At 39.8% G+C, this 19,158-nt stretch overlaps 1 long non-coding RNA gene across 1 annotated transcript; it reads right to left on the bottom strand.

The window, feature by feature from the left end:
* Positions 1-2,045: 2,045 nt before the first annotated feature.
* On the bottom strand, positions 2,046-16,402 carry LOC141919340 (uncharacterized). The gene is made up of 3 exons (XR_012621943.1): positions 7,565-16,402; positions 3,229-7,382; positions 2,046-2,697 (listed from the first exon to the last, which is right to left on the bottom strand). It is a non-coding gene; the product is annotated as an uncharacterized LOC141919340 (long non-coding RNA).
* Between the last annotated feature and the right edge of the window lie 2,756 nt (positions 16,403-19,158).

The following is a 19,158-nucleotide window of genomic DNA, read 5'->3' as shown; positions in this document are numbered from 1 at the left end:
GACTTCTACCTTTTAGTTATGAATGTTTTTATAAAATATAGCTGAGTTTTTCCTGGTGAAATGGCTTTGATTTCTGTTTGTCTCTTGCTGTCTAAGAAACCATGGGCAAAATATCCGCAGAAATAAAACTATCTTTTTAAGTTCCCTTGATTGAAGAGCAGGACCAATGTGCAGCTCAGTCTGGCAAAGTCTGAACTACATCTGTCTGCTTTATTTTTGTGTACTTCCATTGCTAAGAAATGTCATTCAGCGAATAATATCAGCCTAACATTAAAATAATTTTTAGGATTAATCATAATGCATTGTTTTTGTGTTTGCCATTTTAGTGTATTAAAAGTATATTAGTTCTCCTCCATGTGAAAATATATATTAAAAAAACCCTACATTGTTAAATCCACATCTTCTACCTCTACCCCAATATCCTGTGCCATATATGATTTTTTTATACTCCCAGAATGCCTTGAACTAGGGGCATATTCTCACTTGCCTCATACATTTATATTATCTTTTGATGTTCAGCTGGAGCTATTTGACTTGGAACAGGTTGACACTAATGGGGTCAATCTTCACAAAAATAGGTGAAAACAGAGAATGAGAGGAACTCTCTCATCACCTTGTCCTTCGTTATTTACTGACGGCACAGGCATTTTAAGTCATGTACAAACATAGCCCTGCCTTACACACCCTGCTTTACTGAACACAGTAATGGGATAAACAATAGAGGAATGCAGCACAAACCTATTTCACACCTGATTTAAATTGAATATTTTTTCATCAATGTCTCATTGAAAGGGTGATATATATTATTTCTCCAGTTCTTCCGTAAATAAGACCTTCCTATCTACCACCAAATACCTGCTCTTCTCCACATTCAAAACATTGTGAAGCACGAATCTTAAGAGCTGTGTTATTAATTGCTTTGCAGATTTATGGCCAGGTATCATTGGGGATATAAACAAGTTAGATTTTGATGAGTTTTTGATTGCTTTTGATTCTGGCATTAAACTACAGGTACTTTACTGCAGTATTAGGCAAAGAAAAGGCACAAACTCTGTTAGCTTTTCATGCTTTAACAGGATGTGACACAGTCTTAGCATTTGCTGGGAGAGGCAGGAGAAGATAAGTCTTGCTTAGGAAGGAAAGAATGTCTGCCCTGCAGCCATAGAAACGTTTCTCCATTTCTCTTCACCACCTGCTGAAGTGATTGATATTTGCCTGAAGGATTTGAAATTATTTGTAGTATTTTTGTTTAACTGCACCAGCGTACTTTGCCAGGAGGAGGAACATTCCTTCCCCAGCAGTACATCTATTCATATAAGTGAAGATTATGTTATATTCATAATATGATAGAAGGATGGACAGGAACATATCTACATCAGATTGATAATGGGCTGTTTTCAAGGTTATGGAATATCAAGTCCTAAGATATTTCTACTCTGATTGAATGCCTAAAATAGCATTAAACTAATTAAGTTTAGTTAACATTGAATAATAATTATACTGCATCAAATGGCAAGCAGTCAGCAGAGAATTAGTTTTTTACTTTTTTGGTTAAACTAGCATCCTGTGTATGAGAAATTAAGTCACCTTGAAGGGAAGGGAGGTCATGACTACCATGGGGATACAAAACCTCTGGAACATACAAACCGTGTAGGTCCAAGAAGCTAGGTGGTCTTGAGACTACATAAATTTATGAGTAGTACTGTATGTGCACAGAGGACTCTGCCTCACACTCACTGTGGGACCATTTGCATGCTTCGTGCTTACCCCTTCACATAAGACTGGTAAGTCCAGTGCCTCAGCCTTTCTGAGCACTATCTGTAAGATAACTCTGGGAGAGACATAATAATTGGAGGAGAGAAGTCAGTGTGGCTTAGGTCTGCTTTCATAACTACCTATTGGGAATCTACAACAGACCCAGATGTGACGTAAGAATATACTTAATACCTGCCCAGCATAGGAAAACAGAAGTTGAATTCTGATTGCTTTTTTTAAAAGAGAGAGAAAGAACATTGTAAAAGATGAGGATTTTATTTACTTTCATAATCAGTTTTCATTCTTCCTTAACTTCCAGAGACTGTGACATTTATTCATGTATGTGACTTGGCACACTCGAACATAGAGAATGTGACACTGGTCACAGTGATTCTGTGGTTGCTTCAAAGGAAGGTAAATCAGGCTATGCCTGTAGATGCTTACAGCCTAAAGGTCTCCTGGTTACTAAAATGAGATCAGTAATTTTGAAGCAAGCAGTGTTTGAAAAATGGTTGAGCTGAGCATTAAATCAATAGGTATAAAATATTATAGTGAACATTTTAACACAAAAAGGGTCTATTGACAAAACTTGTTCATCAAGAATGAAATGGATCCTCAGGCTGAGCTCCACTGACTTCAACACAGCTAGAAAAAATTACACAATCTGAACAGAAAAATCTGTTATTCCCGTTTATAACGTATAAACACTCAGCAAAGAAATCTTAAATATATATGCTAAAAAGATAAACTAACAACTATACAGAAGTCTCAGAGATGTACTTAGATAGTTGTCATGCATTTCAAAACTTGAGTAAACATCAGACATTAATCAAACATTAACTTACCTTAATTTCACACGTTAAAGATCACTCCCCTGTACAATGAAGGATCAATTTTCTGCCTCCCTGCCAATCTGGCAATTCATGGAACATGCTGCTTCCCCTAGATTTGAATTTTATAGGAATTATAACTAAGCAAACATAGTGAATGGAGTTTGTAAATGTTTACAAACCTCTGTAGCCAACATAAGAGACCTGGTAATTGCTAGTGGTTAATAAAAATAGGCATAACAGATTCTGTGGAAATAATGTAAAGGACAGTACCAAATGCATAATGTTGGTTTTGCAGTCATTTAGTGTCTTTTTGATAATTTAGTCTTCCCACAAACACACCCCTTGAAAATCAGGTCTAATTATGTCTAGTATGTATCTTGTAATTTCCTTTTTTTAAAAATTTCTACTGTTTATCAGAATGTTCAAAGTTTGTTTTTAAGTTAATTTGTGATAATTATGAGAGCAGTTATTTATTTACTCTGCCTTCAAACTCAATTTGAAGATACAACCTGATGCAACTAACCCAACTAGTTGGAAAAAAATTAAGATGGCTAAAACCAGTGTTTCTGTCAATGAGAATTTTGCCACTTCAGAATTTCTTTTCATTACGAATCAGTTAAAAATAATGGAAATTACTTACTTGTAGTTAAAAAATGTTTAAGGATTCTTCATATTTCTTCCTAGCCATATGATAGAAAGTTTTCATAGCACTCTTGCATATCTTGTTACTGCAGTGTAGTATCTGTTAAGACATCTAGGAATAGGTAGGTCTTCAAATCTGAGGACTTAAACTTTTCCATATTTATAGTTACTAAGGGTACTTCTTTTCTTTTCCAAATGACATGACAGAGATCAGCATTCTTGTCTAAAGCCAACCCCCAGGCTCTCTTAGGTACTGCAGGCTGATACTTCAGTACAGTATTTTTTATACCTTTCTTTAAATGATTTTAACTCAAACGTGATCCATGTTATACATACCATCCCTTTTCATTCTCTGAAGTCATTAATGCATAACGCTATTTCACCATCTTTATTTTTCTCTTCTAGCTTTCCTAAATGATACATATACTTCCATCCTGATATTCCAGCCACAACCAGAAACCCTCCACCGGCCTCTGTATTACACATTCAGACTCATTTGTTCTGGACTCTCTGTTTTGTTGTACCAATATAATAGCTTCATACTGGCCACCACAAGAGGCTAATTTTTACTTTCCCACTCTGTATTAGCTAGCAAGTGCTCTTATCGGTATTGGCACTTTCATTCCTCTGACCCTCTGATATTTCCTTCTTACTACATTATCATCATGCAGATTAAATGAGCCTTTCCCAGCTTTGTTCCCTACTTTTACATTTAAGCTCTTATCAATCAAATTAGCCTTGATCCCAGTCCAGAACTCAAACTATTCGGTGTATGATCCTCTTACAAGAATGTTTCCCAGTGGCAGAACAACCCTAAACCTTCCTGTAGGGTAATCTGTTGGTATTCACTGTCTAGTTGCATCTTTCCTCTAAATCTTTAAAGACCAGAAGAATTCCATTCCATTTTTATTGATATTTGCATTAACCACATTTATCAGGGTTGTAATTTCAGACATCTTTTCCATGTCTTCCTACTAGCAAACAATTGCTTCTGCAGCAGGAGCAATTTTCCCATGTTCATTCATGAGTCTTGACCCGCTGGAGCAAAAGTATGCAAGAGTCAGAAAACCCATCTCCTATGTGGTTTAGATTATCCAAACTAAATAAAATTATTCTAATACCTTAAGTAAACCACTACCACTTAACAGACACCAAAAAAACCCCCAGTGTTAGGTACTTAGCGTCAAAACCAGGAAGGCCAAAGCCCAGCTGGAGCTGAGACTGGTTGGCACTGTCTGGAACAGAGCAGATTCTGTGGGAATTCTAATTGGAAAAGCAAGTTCAAGGAAAATGGGCTCCTGCTGATGGAGGCCCCTAGTGACAACAGGTGTCAGTGAAAAAGCTGATTAACTCAGTGCCTTTTTTCTGCTTCTGTCTTCACATCCAAAGCCAACTCCCAGACCCCTGCCTGTACAAGCACAGTTGGGGAAGGAATGGGGCAGCCAGCAATGGGGGAGCAACAGGCTAGAGAAACTGGATGTATTCAGATCCATTGGGCTGGATGGGAATCACCCCAAGCTACTGGAAGGCCTGGTGGGCCTGAGTGTGAGGCTACTATCACTCTTCATCTTTAAAAAAGGCAAGAAGGAGGACTTGGGAAAGTCATGCCAGTCAGCTTCACCTCAGTCAATGGAAAGATCAGGGAGCACATAATCAGCAATTGTCAACCCAGAAAGGCAAACCGTGTTTGACCTGCCTCATTGCCTGCTGTGATAAAATGACTGGCTCTGTGGGCAAGGGCAGAGTGGTGGGTGTAATATAGCTTAATTTGAATTTGACTTTTGACACCACCTTCCCCAGTCTTCCCCTCTGGAAACAGCAGAAGCATGGACAGACTATTCAGATGAATTGAAAACTGGCTGTAAGGATAGCACTCAATATTTGGCTGGCAATTGGCAAAGCACCCTGGGGTCAGTACTGGCACCCATATCAAATGCCTTCATTAACAATCTGTCTGCAACACAGAGCTCATTCTCAGCAGATCTGCTGATAACTAAGTTAGGGGAAGTGGCTGCTGATTCATCCCAGAGGACCCTGAAATACTTGAGGATTGGACAGAGACCTCATGATCCTTATAAGAAGTATGGAGTTCTAACCCCATGATGGGCACAGGCTGGGAAGTGGCTGGCTAGGTCATAGTCCTGGCGGTTACAGTGCACACTGGGTTGAATGTGAACCTGCGACATGTTCTTCTGAATGAAGCTACATACTGGGTTACATTAGAAGTGTGGCCGGCACCTAAAGAGAAATTTGCTGATAATCTCTACTTGGTACTGGTGAGGCCATACCTGAAATAGTGTTTAGCTTTGGATACCTCTGATCAAGAGGGACATGGCAAAATTGGAGAGAGTTCAGTGAAGGGCTACTAAGGTGGCTATTGAGGAGAGGCTGAAGGAGCTGGACTTAGTGTGGTAGAGAAGGAAGGTAAGAAGTGAGGTAACATCAACCTACAACTGTTTGAAGTATTATTACAAAAGTGACAGAGCCAAACTCTTCTTGCTACTGCCAACTGGTCTAACAAAGGACAATTGCCATAGTTTACAGCTTGGGAGGTTCAGACTGGACATCAGAAAATAAAATCAACAAGAGGGTAGCTGGGCACTAGAACAGGTTGTCCAGAGAGGTGGAGGAATGTATGTCACTGAGGCTTTTCAAGACTCGGGCAAAGCCAAGAGTGACATAATCTAGTGCTGAGCTGGTCCAACTCAAAGATAGCCTCCACAGGTGCCTTCTAACCAACATTTTTATCTTGCAGGAGGTCTCAGGTCTTCACAACAGCTTATTACTAAAGCCCTATTATTCAAATAAACTATTAACTTGTTTGTTTTCATGAGCGGTGGTAGAAGATTGTCGCCTAGCCTGTTTGAAGACAGAAGATTCAACAGATGGGAAACACCATGTTGAGTTACGTAACTGAGACAACACCTCTCATCAACCCACTTTCTGGAGTTAGAACTATAACAAGAGACTCTAGCTAAGGAAGGGCATAAAGCCACAACTTCTGCTCCACATCCCTCATTCCCTTGCCCTGGCACTCGTCCACCTTTCTGACTTACTTTTGTCCTCCACCACATTAAAATCTAGATCTAGACTCAGTTGCTCCTTCTGCCATGTCCAAAACAAAGAGAACTTAAATTACTAATTAACCTTTTTCTGGCCTACTGTTATCAAAGCATTATACAACCTCTTTGCTTTGTGGGAAATGCTTTGGTATAAATTGACATATTCTGCTGTGAACTATATCAATTTCATACTTGTCAGCCCAGTAGTTTCCCACACTGGGAAAAAAAGGTGTGTCTTTCTCAATTGCATTAAAGTTTTTTTTCTCCATCAAATTCTGAAGATCATAATTTTCCTTTAAATCTGTGGACTGCCATTGCCTTTATCAGTTAGGAATAAGTTGCACGTGAAAGACAATTGCTTCTGAACAAAATATAAATTTGCCAGTTCTTCAATATAGCTTGACATGATGGAGCAGATCAAATTGTAATAGTCCATTTGATGCTTAAATCTTAATAGAAAGGTAATTTCAAAATTATGATTCTGCCCTCAATACAACAGAGCTATAGGGCACCCTCTGAAGCAGAAGAAATTGAAGCAACTAGACCTATGAATGAATGTTGGTCCTACATCTTTGACCCTCTGTGCTGGCCATAGACTTCTGTTCTAGCAATACTTAACGGTACAGGGGAGAATGCTTTCCAAAGGGCATGAATCAGATGGACCTGCATTCTTGGGGATCTAAAGAATGGAGGGTTTTTGATACTTGCAAGAGGCAAGTGGCCATGCTAATGAGAGTCTACATGATTTCTATAATCTTAGACAAATAACAATAAGGTCATTTACAGTCAATATGATTTTCAGGTGTCACCACTAAAAGAACTTGCTTTACCGTATTCAGGGGAACACTAATCTGCTTGTCTCCTGTTTAGAGGTGTGGGACCGACCCTCAGAGGGTAGTATATATCCATATATTCTACACATCTGAATTTTTCCTTTTTTGATGGATTTGACCTTGGATCCAGTATTCTAGGTTTCAGTGGAGAAAGGGTACAACATGATGTATCTAAAGGACAGGAGCAGAGCAGCCATACTTGGAGAAACTAGAAGCAGAAGACTCCTGATGGGATGCACCCAACGCACCTACGAGTGCTGAAAAATCAGATATTTTGGTTTATAATGTATAAACATTCAACAAAGTAATCTAAAATACATATGCTAAAAAGGTAAATTGATGTAACTTTACAGAAGTTTCAGAGAGATGTATTTATAGATCGTTGTCATACATTTCAAAACTTGAGCAAACATCTGATGTTAATCAAACATTAACTTACCTTAACTTCAAAGGTTAAAGATCACTGTCATGTACAATTAAGGATCAGTTTTCTTCTTCCCTGCAAATCACGCAATTCATGGAATGTGCTGCTTCCTCTAGGTTTGAACTATGTAAGAGTTATAACATCATGGAGCTGATGTCATTGTGAGGCCACTCTCACTAATCTCTGAAAGGTGGAGGTGATTGGGGAGATTCCTGGGGACAGGAAAAAAGCAAAAGTTACTGCTGTCTTCAAGAAGAGCAAAAAGGAGGATCCAAGAATCTACAGGGCAGGCAGTGTCACCTCAGTCCCTTAGAAGCTGGTGTTGCAAATTATTTCCAACCCTATTAAGGATAAGAAGGTGTTGGGGAGTAGTCAGCATTGGTTTACAAAGCGATCATCATACCTCCCTTATTATGAGATGATACGAATGACTTGGTGGAGGAAGGGAGAACAGTGGACATTATTTATGTTATTTATGTTTTATGTTGAATTGAGCAAGGCTTTCAGCACTGTGTCCTATAACATTCCTCATAGACAAACTGATGAAATAGGTAAATGGACAGTGAGGTGGATTGAAAACTGGCTGAAGTTCCAGGATCAGAGTGTTGTGATCAGTGGCATGAGGTCAAGCTGGAGGCCAGTCACCAGTGGTGTACCCCAGGAGTTAATATTCCTCGACATCTTTGTTAATGACCTGGATGGTGGGACAGAGTGCACCCTCAACAAGTTTTCAGACGACACTGGGAGGAGTAGGTGATACATCAGATGGGTGTGCTGCCATTTAAAGGGACCTTGACAGGCTGGAGAAATGGATCTACAGAATCCTTCTATAGTTCAAGGAAGGAAAATGCCAAGTCCTGCATCTGAGGAGAAAAAGTGAAGTACTTGAGGATGTACTGCAACAGTGTATCTGACCTCCTTTTTCTTTCCTTTTGTGGAAGTCCAAGCAACAGAAGTCTCCTTTTACCTGCATTTTGCCCTCGTCTTATGCAGATCCGGTACCTGATCCAGCAGTACAGTAAAAGCTGGTGCTGTTTGAACCACCAATGACTGTTGTTTCCATTCGTGTGTCTGTGACAGTTGCTACTCAGCCATGGAAGAGGTCTTCAACTTCTGACACTTAGAAGACTGATCTGAAGCTAGTGGTATGTCTTAGACTCTTTTGTATTAAATATTGCAGATGGAAAACTGTGACTTCAAGGGTTTGCTGATACCAAGGCAGTGACAAATAATTATGGCCTTTGAGTAGATACAGGTAGCCAGTTTAAAATGGGGCTTGAATAGACAGGCTGTCAGCAACAACAGTGAAGTTATTCCAGCAGTTGCACTTGTTTATTTCCTCAGAAGGCACCTCCCTAGAAGAAAGGCTGCGAGCTAATTAAGTAAAAAGATGAAGAAATGATCCTACAGAACAAACACTCAAACTGATTATAGACTTAAGAAAAATACTTTGTTTAAACATGAACTTAAAAATAATTCCAGAACCTCACAACTCAAACAAGTACACCTCTGAAGGTATGAGAAGTATGTCCTAGCCTCTATACTAGCATTCACTTTTCTCCGCTGGGATTCAGTAGATATAAATCAGACCTTTGAATCTTAGCTGGAACTTAAAAAACCAAAACCACTGAAATAATAGATAAAACCCTTTCCATGACCATCCTATGCAGCCAATCCCTTTTGGCAACCATATAGTTCTGACAGAAAACAAAACCAAAAAAAACTTTAATAGAACAAAAATTGGCAACTGAAAGTTGAAGAAATCTTAGGAGGGTAGCCTCAAGACAAAATAACTTGAATTTAAAAAAAGTCCCAATCTAAACTTGAGAGATAAGCACATATAAAATTTGTTATCTTGTGGAGGATTCTTTACCTGGTTCTGAAATCTGCAGTGACAGTCTGAATCTCACTTACTCTCCCAAATATGTTCAATGGCTATTAACAAAACTAGCTTCAAAAAATGCACAGTTGAAAAAAATTTTCAAAAATCATTCACAGGGAGTAATTAAAACATGATAATTTTTTTTCCCAAAAAAGTTTTCAGATCTATCTATCTGTGGTTATGACAGTAACCAGTACCATAGTCCACAGTGCAGTTTTCACTAGAGGTATAGGCACATCTGACTGCACTGAAGATAAAAGCTAGTCTTAAAAAAAAAAAAGAACCTCTAAATTTTTTATAATACCTCTCAATTATATTTTTTCACTTCGTGCAACTCCTCTGCTGAGAGAGTCACTCAGTTATCTTCTCTATCAGGGAAGTGAGTCAGGAGTTCTTGGATTCTTGGAGGTAAATTCAAGTCTTACGATTCAGATCAAGTACTCCAATGGCTTGGTAGTGGACAAAAAAAATCATACGCCAGATGCTTGTTTCAGTCTGCAGTGAAGGACAGTTATGTTGAAACTGCATTCGAAATACCACGTCATTTTGGGGGTCCCCAGCATGAGAAAAATGAGCGAGTCCAGCAGATAACTAACAAGACTGCTGAAGGAACTGGAGCACATGATACTGAGGAGAGGCTCAAAGATCTAGGTTTGTTCAGTCTGTAGGAAAGAATAATGAGGGGAAATCTTACTCCTGTCTGCAACTACGTAATTGGGGTGGAGGGGAAGAGAAGAAAGAGCCAGGCTCTTCTCAGGTGCACACTGTGGATGAACAAGAGGCAATGGACACAACTCAGAACACAGAAGATTCCAATAAGATGCAAGGAAGTTATTTCTTTTTAGCCATGAGGTTGTTCAAACCCTGGAACAGGTTTCCCAGAGAGGCTGTGGAACCTCCATCCTTGGAAACACTCAAAAAGCAACAGGAAAAGGCCGTGAACAAACTGCTTTATAACTGGACCTGCTTTGCACAGGAGGTTGGACTAGCAACACCCGGAGATCACTTCCAACCTATATAATTCTGTGAGTCTAACAACTACTTAAGGCCATGATTTCCTCAAAGTCTTCAGATGCTTTACCAGCTTACAACAGTCTTCATACCTCCACTGCTTTTCTCACTTCCAAGTGCCTTTCTCCTTCAGCTGGGCAGGCACTAATGCAACCTGAACAGGGGAAGTGACCCAGCCTAAAAACAGGTTTGCAAAAAAAAAAAAAAAGTTTTCTTAAGTAACTTAACTGCCCTGAGATGGTTCAGAATGTGCTGCACCAACTGTTGTATTGGTACACTATGACAGAGGTTCAAAATGAACATTGACAATGAAAATACCTAAAGATCATTTATACAAAAACATTGTCTTGCCAATGAACAGTGTTAGAATTTTTATTATTTCAGAAACTCATGTTTTAATAAATGTTAGTTTCCAACCCTTTTCTGTGCCAGTTATACCAATGCAATATTGTTCTGCCAACACAACTGTACAGAAGTAGAGTAACACAAATACCAACTTCATAAAGTGGTCAATACTCAACTCTATACCAATAAACATGAAACTAACCTTCAGTACCAGCAGGGGACTAATTTCACAGAAGAACTACGGTGGGGGAACTTTAGTTGAAAAGACTCCCACGCTACTGCGAATTCAGCTCAGCCCAAGAGAGAACACAGTTTCTGTGGCTTCTGATTTCTTATTATTGTATAATGGTACAACATAGTAATATCTGCTGAAGAAATCATATGGATATAGTACTTCAGCTATGTAAACTAGGTGCATTCATTATCGTTACCATGAAAAATATTAAAAACTATGTAAACAGGCAGGAGCCACTAATCTGAATCTCTGATTGATATGCAAGATGTAACAGTCCTTCTGATCTCCACTGGATCTCATTTTCTCCTCACATACCATGTTCTTCGGTGTGTTCTGAGGATCAGTGTTAACTCCCCAAATATAGTGAAAGTTTACATTTCTCAGAATTCTAGTCTGGGGAGTGCTCAGAGGTTTTCACCCTGTCTCTTTAGGCATGCATGCATCATCTACACAAGAGGCTCAAAACAGGGACTAGAGTACACTTAGCCTTTACTCCACAGCACAAAAAAGGAAGTTATTCAAAACCTGCCATCCGAAGACATATTCTCAATGTGCTACGCATAGGTGTGATTATTTGAGCTGGAAACATTTTTAGACCTATCACTACTTTCCTCTGTCAAACTATACAAGCAACCTACAAAAGGGAAAGAACATACCCCATCTTCTGGATGCATCTCATACCCAAGTTTTGTTGAGGGATTCAAAGGTAAATACAAAGGAAGGATGTACATTTTAAATAGCTTCCGATTTTCAGTAAATGAGTTAACTTTTTGCTCTAGATTGTCATGGGGTGGATGCCTCTAAGCTGTATATCCCCTACACTTTTACCTAGCCTCATACAGCTCAATTATGGTCTTGCAAACCTCTAAAAATAGAGACTGGAGGAGCACACAGCCAAGTCCACCATTGTATTTAAATGCTTTTGTTACGGCACACCAAGTGAAAGTTTGAACAGAGCTTGAGACAGTATTTCTTCACATCTCAGTGACAGCAGCAGTTCTTGAGAACACCAAAGGCTTCAGAGAAGCCCTGTGCAGCCCTACCACCACAGGAGGTGGTTCTGCTCTCTGACAAACCTCAGCAGACTGCTAGCAAGCAAGGCAAACACCACCACAACTCTATGAGGAGAATAATGAAGTCTTTTCAGATGGGGTAGGGAGCGCACAACATGAGCCTGGAGAGAGACTTGACTTGGAGCTGAAGGTTTAGCACTTTCCTAGCATGTGATGAATAGAACTGACCTCAAGGTTTTCTCAGTCATGATTCAAATATTCTGTGAGCATATATAGAGCTCTCAGTGATTTACAGCTGAGCTTTCTAACAGAACAGACTCCAAGGGGAAACTGCTTTTGACCAAAAAGAACAAATCTTGTGCTGCTGTCTTTAAGCAATGCCACTAAAATATGTATTTCTGATTGGAGTTGAGCACCCAATCCAGATTGCTGATACAGCCCCAGAGTACACCTGTGCAACCTGGTCACTTGTTGGATCAAACACCTCTTTCCTGACTTTTTCTGAGTGACTTCCATCCTCACTCCCCATTTCCCTAACTGAAAAGGGATGGGTTTATCATGACACAGTGAGCTCCAAGCGCTGGAAGTGGGAGATCATACAAGAAGAGAGGTTTTGTTGTATGTGACCTGTTTCCCACATTCATCTCTATCTGATTTTGGTTATTTCAAAAGCATGAAGAGATGGTCCAGATGGTCCTTTCAGTCTGACAGAGATTGGATATTTTCACATGTTTATCAAGTGCTCAGTTGATGTACCAAACCTGAAATATTCCAAGATACTGCAAGAGATGAAGTGCACTTACTTAGAGCCCTATTACTTAAGATTAAAAAGAGACTAATCAGTGAAGTGCAATGTGGTAGAGACAGGACATGGAACAAGAAACAGAATTTACTTTGCCACCTCTGGATTTCTTAATCCATAGGTTAAAATTTACTGGAAAAAGATATTGGTGGGGGTGGAAGATCCATGCCCAATACATTTCAAATCTACTTTCAAATCTACTTACTGTACTAGTAACTTCCCTTAGGCACTCCATCTCTTGTCACAAGAAATAGGCTGTTACTGGAAGAAAGAATTTAGTCTAACAGAACAGTAAGTGTCGGCTTTAGTAAGTTAGGTGTCAAGATAAGATACCTCTAACTGAATTATGATTAGTGAGTCGTGTGCTCTTTGAAGTAGTTGCCATACAAGGCAATTTAAAAAACATTTCTGAAAAAATATTAATATACGGCTTGATAAAGCATTTTCTAACTATAATGTCCACATTAAGTTATTCTGAAACATAGACATTCAGGTATGGCATACAGTTACCAAAGATTCCTTGATCCTTTGAGGTTTTTGCAATAAGACAGGAACTCAGCTAAACAGCTTTATTTCTGTATGTCTAAGTTGTAATTACACATATATACGCTGCCCTTGAGGAAAGTATGGTTTTTGAAGAGAGAAAAAAATAAAATATGCTCTCTTGGCAATTGGAAGGAACATTAAGTGTCATCTACTCCTTAGGAAAAATAGTAGCTGATGCTCCTACCAAGTTCATCCACTTGGTATGTTGAGGTAAAATAAAAAGAATATTATTTTTTACAGGAAGGACATGGAAAGGATAATTATTAGGGCATATTAAGCTATCAGGAACAACACTATGTTCCCATGATAACAATATTTCTCCTGATAGAGGAAATAGATACAAAAGTCCTGTGAGAAATCTCAACAACAATCAGTACAAGAGAACCAGTGTAATGTGTGGATGGCAAAAAATGAAGCTAAACAAATGCACGTGACCACCCAACAACAACTGAGAAATAATGAGTTCAAGGACTTTGAACCAGAAGAATCAGGTTTTCATAGGAAGATGAAGAGATATTTACTTATTCTTACTGTGCAATATGAATAAAAAATATAAGAATGTAAACTATAATTTTCTACAGTCATATGTGCAAATGATTATGTGAGTACAGAAAAAAAAGAATGAAAAAACTATTCAATTAAGAGTAAATATTATTTTGAAAACCAGTAATAAGAAAATTACCTGTTTTAAGGAGGGCTTGGGTATTACAGCAGGAAACTATTAGGTGCCATACTCTTCTTCCTTCCCCCTTATATTATTTTAATTGATTTAGAAGATTTCAATCTATGCAAGTAATCAGAAACAGTCACGCTGTCTTCTCCATATAAAATTATTGGCTACTTGGCACTCAAGCTGTTTCTTCTAAATGCTTCCCCATGCCCTAAATCAGACACTATCTTCATTTTTTTGATTCTTTAACATCCGCCTGTAATATAACTATTTCTAGGTTAACCTAAGCTGCCTACAGTAACACATATTCAGCTACTGGCTATATTCTTTCCATTATTAGTTACCATACATTCTTTTCTGTATTATCCTATACTAAATACTACAGTTAACCATGACTTTTGTACTCCTAAACAGTAACTTTATAGCAGTTTAGTTTAAAACATTTCATGAAGCCCAAGATCACTCTTCAGACCTTTGTAGACAAAAGGTACACCTAGCAATATGATAGCATCAATTCAGATTGGGGAGAAGAGAGAAAAAGGAGGAGGGAGTTGAAGATTACACCATAATTAAATACAGAGGGGCACTAGCTAATCTTGGCTTTTTCCACTTACTTTTCTGCAACTGTTTCATTAGGTGGTGGTAACAATACACTATTTGTTCCACTTCCAGGTGGCATACTCACATTTTCAGTGAAACAATCCCTATGCTGTTACGCATTTCCAACACCTCTGTGAAACTGATGCCCTGTTTTGGGAAGAGGTTTCTGCTCACTCGCCAACACTCTGGTTAACAGTAATGGTCCAAAGACACATTACTAGGTTGCAGGTGGTATAAACTGCTATTAAGGGGATGGACCTGACAACCACAGTGGGGTACAGGGTGCCCATTACTTCTGACCCAGTCACTCAAGTGGAATACAGTAAGACTGGACAACCACACCAATGGGTCCTAGGGCATCTTTTAAGATGTTTGCAGCTATCAGGGCTGGCAGAACCATCTAACATCTTTATGAATACTAAAATCAATAGATGCACCCATAGGTTTTCATTTCCCAAAGTGGCTAGTGCCATTTAGGTGTGAAGAACCAAATGTTCCATTAAAACATTCATAAGCCATGGGTTCACTGAGAATAAGATACTGCAGGTCCTTCTGGTTAGGCTAAGTCTAAACGATACCTCTCCAGAGCTTAAGAAGCTATTTACCAAATCCAGGGGGAACCTGTCCCTACACACACTAACTGATCTACAGCTTCTTCCTTTTCATTTCTATTCAGGCTTGTAAGTTGCAGTCAATTAGCAGCAGAAAACTGTGAGGTTATATTGCCAATCTGAAGATCCATCTCTAGATATTCCGTCAGACCCTACACAGTTACTTAGTACTGGCTACTTCTGCCATTTTCAGCAAAACTTAGGATCTAGCTGCCTATTGTTATTTGCTCAAGACACAAGGGTCCCTATGACTGAGCTGTTGCAAGACTCCCTCTGGTCAGCTACCTGCTGCATCAGTTGATCATTAACATCCCATACCCATTCCAGAGCTATTTGACAGGGCAATTTGAGACAGCTGCTGTCCATAGGTTCAGAAGGCGGCAAGGTGTTCCACACTGTTGCAGGGTCTTGAGCTTCTCGGTGAGTCTCCAGGACTACAGCTTTAACCACGGTAGCTTCTGTATACATCTCCAGTTCCAGCCATGAACAGGGGGGATCTTCCCACTGGGTGCCCTGGTTTCGGCTGGGATAGAACTAATTTTTTCTTCTTAGTAGCTAGAACAGTGCTGTGGTTTGGGTTCAGTATGGTATTTGGTATGAGAAGAATGTTGATAATGCACTGATTTTTTTAGTTATTGTGAAAAAATCAAGGACTTTTCAACTTCATATGTCCTGCTAGTGTGCAGGTGCACAAGTGTCTGGGAGAGAGCACAGCCAGAGCACCAGACCCAAACTGGCCAATGGAATATTCCATATCATAGAATGTCACGCTCAGCATAGAGATGATGGTTGACTGGAAAGCTGGCTCTCACTTCTGGGATTGCAGTTTTGGGATTCTCACTTCTCTGGGACTGCTAGCCATCAGTCAGCTGGTGGTGAGCAATCACATTCTGCACTACTCGTTTGTATTTTCTATTATTATTATTGTCATTATTATTTTATTTTACTTCAATTATTGTTTTCATCTCAACCCACAAGTCTCCTTACCTTTACCCCTCCAGTTCTCTCCCCCCATTCCCTGGGATGGGGGAGGGTGAATGAGCAGCTGTGTGGTGTTTGGCTGCCAGCCAGGTAAACCACAACACTGGGTCAAGCAGGAAGAGAGTAAAATGATTCTCAGAAACATTGTTAATGCATCTTTTGCCACCCCCCCCCCCCCCCCCCCCCCCGCCATGTACTACAATTCGTTTTAAAGCCTTGTAAGACAGAAGCTGTTTCCTGAAGTGCTTTGCAGCACTTGGCTTTCTTCTCTAAGCACAGAGGCTAGACACAGTAACTGCAGAGTCCTGTCTTAAGGATTGTCACAAAGCTGAATCCTCTGTGACAGCAGGTACCACTGATGGTGGAACGTATGTAACCTATGCAGGTCTGGGTCTCCCACACCGATCCTCCAGTACATCTGCTGCTCTTTGCTGTATTTACTACAGATGGGAACAGCAGTATTCATCATGGGTTGCTGCTAGTGACAAGCTTGCACCTCAGCCCATGCTTACAAGCTTGAATCAGCTTGCTCTTTAGGAAGATGACCTACTTCAAAAACCTTAAAAAAAAAATCTTAAGTATTTCCATTGCTGGGAACAATTACTGCAGACACTGGGCACTGCAGAGAACCTGAAACCCAGCGATAGAAACTCCTTCCTCCGAGAAGTTGAGGTAATCTGCTTGCTCTCAACTGCCAAGGTCAGTTTGGTTTTTTGCTTGTCTGCTCCCTCCAGAGGCCAAGCACGCAAAGGCATTTTGCTGATGATCTTCCTCAACTGGGAATAAAATTCATTAACTTAACCATAAAGAAAAGTAGAGCTGATTAAGGAATACAGATGCTAGTGATGGCAGAAGAGACTCCTATACCATCACAGCCTAGAGACACAAATACAAGCTACTCACTTGTACAAGAGGGAAGAATGAGTGCCTACAAAATACAGTAAGAGTACTTCAAAAGAGAATTTACTGTTAGGCAAGTAATGTAGTAACAGGCCCCATAACTGTTAACAAGTCTCTTTCAGCTTCTGATTAAGATTTCCTTTCTTGAGCTGACAGCCTGGATATAAATAAAACTGCTGTACAAGTGTCTTCTCTGTCTACAAACACATTGGAAAAAGCATGAAGAAAAGCTAACTCATAGGACAACACAGTCTGTGTATTTTTTGAAAGTATTTTTGTCCCACTAAGCATCTAAAGGGAAGTCTGAAAACATATACGGTCTAATTAAAACATCTGGATCCCAAGCATGGCCCAGGAGCAAACAAGCACTTGAAAGGAGAAGCAGGTCTTTAGATGCTTCTAGTGGTACCCTGATGCTAGTACCCACTTCCTAGATGGAATTACTACATGAAGGTACTCACTATTTTCAGCTTACCTCTCTAATTGGTTGAGACTATATTTTATACTCACAAAGTTGATCTTTGGCATTAAATTTGATGGGCAAGATATAGCACAAACAACCTGAATTAATCAATAGGAACTCTGACTCATGCTTGCTGTGATAAAAAAAAGAAAGGCATCCTTCCCGCTCAGCTCTTCTCCCTCCTTCTCCAAAGAGAAGGGCATACAAAGCCTGAAAAATAAATTCTGAAGATTCATTGTTCAGTATCAAAATGAGAAATCATTGCCAACAGCTACCTTCACAAAAGCCAGCAATGGGCCTCAAGTTTAAAGGGATAAATAAAGCTGCACTCAGACCACCCCAAGATTATTTCAGGTAATACCTCTCTCTTCCCACACATCTTCCAAAAGGCTGCACTTATTTTAACTTTCAAGTCCTCACTTCTATGAAGTGGTCAGACTACCTAAAAGAGAGCATAGCATCCACAGATGAAAAGCTAGGCTCCTGTCCTCTAGTGAACCACAAAATACAGGTATTCAAGTTCTGTGATATTCACGTTCAGTAACAGCAAATAATTATGGCTTAGATTGGAGGTTGCTCAACAGCAGGAAGAGCTGACACCCCAACTCACCTGAAAACAGGGCTTACCTTATCCCCAGAGGGCCCCAGGGAGCAGCAGTCCCAGCACCGGTTTGTAATGCAGCCGTGCCACGAGTCCTATCCCTTCACCAGGAAGAACCTGGTCTGGAGCACAGCTGGGTACTGCACCGAGCAAACGGGCACCCTCAGTCACCAGCTCATTTTCATTCATGGACATCACTCAGATGACAGAGCAATCGTTGTGCCAGCCTAACCTCTACCAGGTTGTATGCTGCACACTAAGTGTGTGTGCGTGTATATATGTGGTACCATATCTAAGTATGGCACTAGCACGTAGTACCACATATATACATACTAGCGCTATCAGTAGTAAGAAGTAAATGGCACAGAGCTTAACAATCATGGGTTACCTCCTCTTGCATAAGGAGGAGAGGTTTTGGTTTTGTTTAACGGTATACTTTTTTCAGTTAGTATGTCTGGACTATATCTGCTAAGGATGAGGTGGAAAAGCATTAGGGCTGTCCAACCAAATGCACAGCTGCCCCTGTTACAAGGTGAAGAGACAAAGATACGGAACAATGAACAAAAATCACGTTTCAAAGTTTCAACCACAGAGAAGACTTCAAAGTGGGAAACATCTTGGAGAACACAGTTTACACTTTAGCTACAGGAAATTAATTTTTCAAATCCCGCTTTCAGTTTTAGACTATAGGTAAAAGCCAGCAGCAACTCCCAAAGTTAAACAAGAATTATTAAAAATTTATCTAGAAAATACTCTTTAGAGATGAAGCACTTTTCGTGGCTTTACAGTCAGCAGTCTTGCAATCCTCTACCTGGCAACTGCTGTTCTACAACTGTTCTTTGCACGGAGACACTGAAAAGAGAACTACTTGTGCTAGCTGTTTTTCCCCCCTAAAGAAAAGAGAAGGGTCAATATAGATTGGGCTATGAAAGGAGCTTTAGCAGTGGAC

Source organism: Strix aluco, chromosome 2, assembly GCF_031877795.1.
Source record: "Strix aluco isolate bStrAlu1 chromosome 2, bStrAlu1.hap1, whole genome shotgun sequence".
NCBI classification, from domain to species: Eukaryota; Metazoa; Chordata; class Aves; order Strigiformes; family Strigidae; genus Strix; species Strix aluco.
The sequence above is the reverse complement of the archived record's forward strand: the minus strand, read 5'-3'. Positions and strand labels throughout refer to the sequence as shown.